Raw genomic sequence first — 5776 nt, forward strand, 5'->3', positions numbered from 1 at the left:
AAGGGGGCAGAGCCGGCGGGGCCGCCCCGTTCCTCCCCTCCCCTGCCCTCTCCGCCCCTCGGCGGGGCCGGGGAGAAGAACGGGAGGGGGGCAGAGGAGCTGAGGCCGCCCTTGTGCCGCCCTTCGGTGGGGTAGGGGCTGGGGGGTGAGGGTTGGGGGATGTGGCGGAGGGAGGGGGCTTCGTTCCTGGGTGCCTGCAGCCCTGCGTCTTTCCGTCCCTGGGTCCCTACATCCCTGTCCTTTCATCCCTGGGTCCCTGTGTCCCTGTATTTCATCCCTGTGTCCTTCCAGCCCTGTGTCCCTATATCCCTGTGTCCTTTCTTCCCTATGTCCCCATGTCCCCATATCCCTGTCCTTTCATCCCTGCATCCTTCCAGCCCCGTGTCCCTTCATCCTGGTGTCCCTATAACCCTGTGTTCCCCTATCCCTGCCCTTCCCTCCCTGTGTCCCTATATCCCTGTCCCCATACCCGTTTGTCCCTATATCCCTGCGTCCTTCCATCCTTGTACCCCTCCATCCCCGTGTCCCCATATCCCTGTGTCCCCCCATCCCCATATCCCCAAATTCCCGTATCCCCCTGCCCCCCACCACCCCACCTGCACACAATGGGGGAGCCACCACCACCACACAGCCCAAGCTGACCCCCCCATTCCCCCCCCCAGCCCCCTGGCACCTGCTCACCCCCCAAACCCCCTCCCCGCTGCGCCCCCGGGGATGGGGAGCGGGGACCCCCCAGCGGGCTGCAGGGACACAAGGAGGTGGCCAGCCAGAGAAATGCCACCAGCTCCTTTTTGGGGGGGGACACACACAGCAATGGGGGGGGGGGACCTGCCGGCTGATCTGCGCGTGGGAGGCACCGCACACCCCCGCACACGCAGCCAGGGGGGGAATTATTCATTCATTCACGGCTCCGCAAGCAGCCTGAGCCCCGAGCTCAGCCCCTTTCCCCGTGCCCCCCACCCCCAGCATCACCGCTGGTGCGTTTGGGGTCGTGGTCCCCTCCATCCCAACCCCTCTGCCTGCCCCTATAAATGCCCAGGGTTGTGCAGAGGTGGGGGGTTCGCCTCTTTCTGCCTCCCCCAGTCACCATCGCCCCCTCCCAGCGCTGTCCTCCAAGCCTGGTGCCCCCCCCTTGGCCCAGGAAAAGGTTCAGGAAGGATTTTGGGGGGACACAAAAACGCTGAGCATTAGCGAGGCTTCTCGTGTAACGTCCTTCCCGTCCTATTCTTTCCCTGCTCTTTGCTCTCCCTGGCTTGCCTTCGCTTTAAAAAAAAAAATGAAAGAAATGGGAAAAAAAAAAAAAAAAAAAAAAAAAAAAAAAAAAAGCAAAGCCGACACTGACTTAGCAGGATGTTCCCGTGCTTTCACAGAGCCTAAATGGAGACAGCAGCGAACAGCGGTGTCCTTAGCTGCCCGGCATCACTTTAATTTTGTCAGCCCTCGCAGCGGCTCGCTGCTCTGCTAGGATTTACCCAAAAATGCCAGTCCCCGTGGAAAGGAGCCGCTGTGCCGCTCTGCGCTCCCCCCTTCGTGCCAGGGCGCAGAGATCTGAGCCCAGCAGCTCCGAGCGATGCAGGACACCTCCATCTCCCCCTTGGGATGGCAAAAATCCTCCTCCACAGCACCCCAGCACCCAGAAAGGAAAGGGAGCAGCTCTCCTCCCTCTCCTCCCTCTCCTCTATTTTATTTTTTTCCTTGCACAGCGCCCAGCAAGGACCCAGAGCAGCTTCGGGTCCCCAGCTTTGGGTCCCCAGGGGATGCAGGATGGGTCCCCTCGCCTCTTATTTATGTTTGGGGGGGAAGAAAAATTAAAAAAAGACTTTATTATGCCACCAAAATAATGATGCTAATTGCCAGGGGTCCCATGCCCAGCATCCCTTTGGCTGTGCCAGGATGGGACCTCTCGTGGGGTGGGGGCATCTCGCTTTGTTTCTGCAGAGGGACCGATAAAAGCAGCGGGGGGATTCCTCCCCTCCTTCCCTCTAAGCCCCATTAATATGAGCTGGATTTGCCTACCCTCCTGACTCCAGACTTTAATTCTGCGGAGCATTATCATATTAGCGGGTGTCAGGGTTGTTAACGTGATGGATTATACATTAGCACTGTAATCCTGGGGGGGGGGGAACAGGACCAGCCTCGGAGCCTGCCCCGACACTCGCTGCCTTCTCCCAGTCCCGCTGGCTGTGGGGTGAGCACGGGGGGGACCCCAGGTCCCTTTGTGCTGCGCTCCTGCCCTCGGCAGGGACAGGGAGCAGGGCACCCTGCCCCAAACCCCAAACGCTGTGTCCCATCATGGGGTTCCCTCCTTGGGGTGCTGCAAGGAGCAGAACCCCAAGGGCTGACCCCATGGGTGTCACCGGGCTTCATCCTGGCACCGTCCCCCCTCGGGGATCTCCTCGGGGACCACGTTTGCAGGACTGCTGCCAGCAGCCAGCTCGTAGCCACCGGCTACGGGAGTCCTTCGAGCACCCCGACGCTGATGGGCCCCCGACAGCTCCGTGCACACGCAGGCTATTTTTTCCCTCGCTGCCGTTTTCGGAGCTGATTCTCCCCCTTTAACCTCTGCCAGGGCAAACAATCCCCATCCCCTGCCCGCATCCCCATCAGCTGAAGCCTTGGACAAAACGGAGCCCAAAAAGGAGCTCGGTGACAGCGCCATCGACCCCACTCCCAGCTCCATCCTGCTGGAAAGGAGGCAATAATTTGGGGAGGATGAGATGGATCCCAGATAATCGAATGGTTTTTTTCCAAGCCAGGCTGAAAATGCCCCAAAATGCTGCCTCTGCCCAGCTGGCAGCAACAGGAGGGATGGAGCTGGTGGTGCTCGGGGTGGCGGCCGGCTCCCACGGGTACAGTCTTGTTGTGCCCTCGTCGTCCTGCACAGCCCCAAATCACACCCAAGATTTACATCCAGCAGCACAGCACCCGGCTGAGCTGGAAGAGAAGCAGTTGGAGGTTTTATTTTGGACTTGTTGGTTTTGCTCTGCTCTCTCCTTAGTGTCCGAGCTGGGGCTCCCTGCCCTGCTTGGACCAAGGGACCCCATGGGGTGATTTTTCTGGGCACATCAGGGACACCCCACTTTTAGCTCCTGGGATGGAGCCCCAGCGCCCTCCCTGTGCAAAACAGCTCCTTGTTCCCAGCAAACCAGGGCTGGAGGAGAGGGCACGGAGGAGAAGAGGCTTGGCAGCTGCCCTGGGAATGACGTGGGGAAGGGCAGGGTAATGAGGCCACTTCCAGCGCCGCGCACTCAGCCGCCATCAGGCAGCGAAGCAAATCGAGTTCACTAAAAGCTCCGGAGCCCGGCCTGGGCTGCCCCCTCCCGCCCCCGCGCTGGTCCCGGGGAATGAGATTTCCATCTCCTAACCGGCTGCTGGGGAAGAGTAATTGCCGTGGTCTGCGGTGGGGCAGGAGCCTTGAGTGGATCTGACATAATCGGATGAAGCTTCCCGTGCCCACCGCTGTCGGAGCGGGTTAGCAGGATGGGGTCTGTGTCAGCAAACAGCCCGAATTCCTATGCTCATGGCCAGGGGAGAGCTCTGCAGGGGTCTCCAAGAAGCAGAGGGTCCCAGGGAGGTCCCCAAACATCCCCAAGCATCCGCACTGCTCTGTGCGAGGTGGGCTCAGCACCAAGGGCGAGCGGAGCAGCAGGTGCCCAGGCAGTGGTGGTGACGCACGGCACACCCCGTGCATTATTTAGCATCATTTCATGGGTATTCTTCCAGCTTTTCCTCTTTAAAGCAGCATCGCCTGCGCCCAAGCAATTTGGAGACGAATTTCTGCGTCGCGCCCCCCCCAGCCTTTGTGGGAGATGGCCAAAGCCGCGTCCTGCTCCGCTGTCCCCTGGGGTCCCTGGCACTCTCCCCAAGTCCCTTGATTATTTTTATTGTCTCCATCTTCGCTGCGAGCCCTGCCTGCTGTGTCAGCAGGCGTATTTATAGCTGCGCTCTGCTCCCAGGCTGATGTCAGGAGCATCCTTCCCCTGGCTGATCACTACCTGTCACTCCAGGCTTCTTGTGCTGCCGGGCCACTTCCACTTGCAGCTGCTTCTCCTGCTTCTGCTCCTCTCGGGCACCAAATTTCCCCCACAAACACCTTCCGGTGCCTGCAGGCAGCTCCGGAGTGACACCGAGCCGTGGGGGCATTGCCGGGGGGCTGTGCGGGTTGCAGTGGCTCAGGGGGGTCTGTGCTCCTGTCCCCCCGATGCAGCAGCCTTGTGCATGGCTTCAGTGGATTTATCAGTTCTGTTTTCCTTGGCATTGCGAGCTGAGCTTAATTACGGGTGCTTTTATCCGCGTTAATAACATTTGCAGTGCTGCAAGCCAGGACAGTGGGGTGAGGGCGGTGAAGACCTCTGCTCCGGGTGGGAGCTGGGGGCTGCAGGGGAAAAGAGGCTGCTTGGCCCATGTGGGGCTGGATTAAATGGAAAAGGAGCAGGCAGCACGAGGTGCCCATCGCCTCCCATCCCATCCCATCCCATCCCATCCCATCCCATCCCATCCCATCCATCCCATCCCATCCCACCCCAGGCTCCCTGCAGCACCACCCTGGGGAGGCAGCTTGCCAAAAAATGCGCCCTCGGCGCTCGTGTGCACGGGCACGGGCGGCGTTTGCGGAGCAGACCCAGGACACATCTCCCTGTCATTTACTCCTTGCTTCCTCCGAGAGCTGTCAAGGAGGATAAGAGGGTGCAAAGAACAACGGTAACACTCCAAATAATCAAAACCCTCTCTGAGAAGCAGATCCTGCCAGCTCAAAGCCAGCCTCCCTTGGGAAAAGCATTTCAAGCACCATAAAAAAAAAAAAAAAAACTCTGTCTTCCAGGAACCACCCTGCTCACCGGCGTTCTGCAAAGGAGAGCGTTCATTTTTTATTTATTTATAAGCCCAAATAACAATAACAAAATACTAATAAGCTGGGAAGGCAGGGGAAGGCAGCTGCCTGATGCGGGGAGCGCTGGGGAGGGCAGGAGAGGGCCAACGTGGTGCGGAAAGCAGCGCTGGCTGCAGCGTGTCCAGCAGCGCTGGCACCTGAGCACGGAGGATGTGGCTGCCTCTGCTGAGCAGGCAGGATCGGCCCCTTTTTTTTCTGGGTTGCTTCGGTGGCAGCTTTCCAGGATAACTAAATAGGGCACGGCAGCCAGCGGGAAGCAAGCTGGAGGAACCCCAGCGGGTCCCAGCCCCAGGACAGGGGGACAAGGGGGCAAGGGGACAAGGGGAGGTGGCCACAAAGCAGCGTGGCTCTGGGGATGGGTGGAAAGTGTCTGAATTTCATGAGTGCCCCAGAATAACGAGCTCAGCTCTGCACCATCTGGGAGCTTCGCCTTCGGGCTGGCGGCAGCAGATGGGCACCGGAGTCGGGTCCGGGTTGGAGAGGTTGGTGTCACCTCCTGGGCTCCAAAAAGGAGCTGGTGGCAAGGCCTGGAGTGAGGCCACATGGCCCAGAGCTGCCCGAGGGGGTTGTAAATTTGGGCAGGGTGGATCAGCTTAGCGATGCCCGTGCACCTTGCTGCCATCCCCTGGCACTGAGCTGAGTTTTGGGAGCAGAGCAAACCGAGGAAAACTGGAGGAAAGCTCCGGGTTGTGGGCACCCCCTGTGCACCCCACATCCCGTCCTGCCTTGGGAAAGGATGGGTGGCGTGCAGGAGGGATGAAAGGCTCCAGAAATGGGCATTTGGGGAGCCAGGCAAGTTGTTAAGTGGAGTTTGCCAGGGAGGAAATCGGCTTAGCCAAGCGCTGACCCCCCCTGCCCCTGAGATGCAGGGCGCAGCCGTGCCCC

This window comes from Anas acuta, chromosome 27, assembly GCF_963932015.1.
Source record: "Anas acuta chromosome 27, bAnaAcu1.1, whole genome shotgun sequence".
Lineage (NCBI taxonomy): Eukaryota > Metazoa > Chordata > Aves > Anseriformes > Anatidae > Anas > Anas acuta.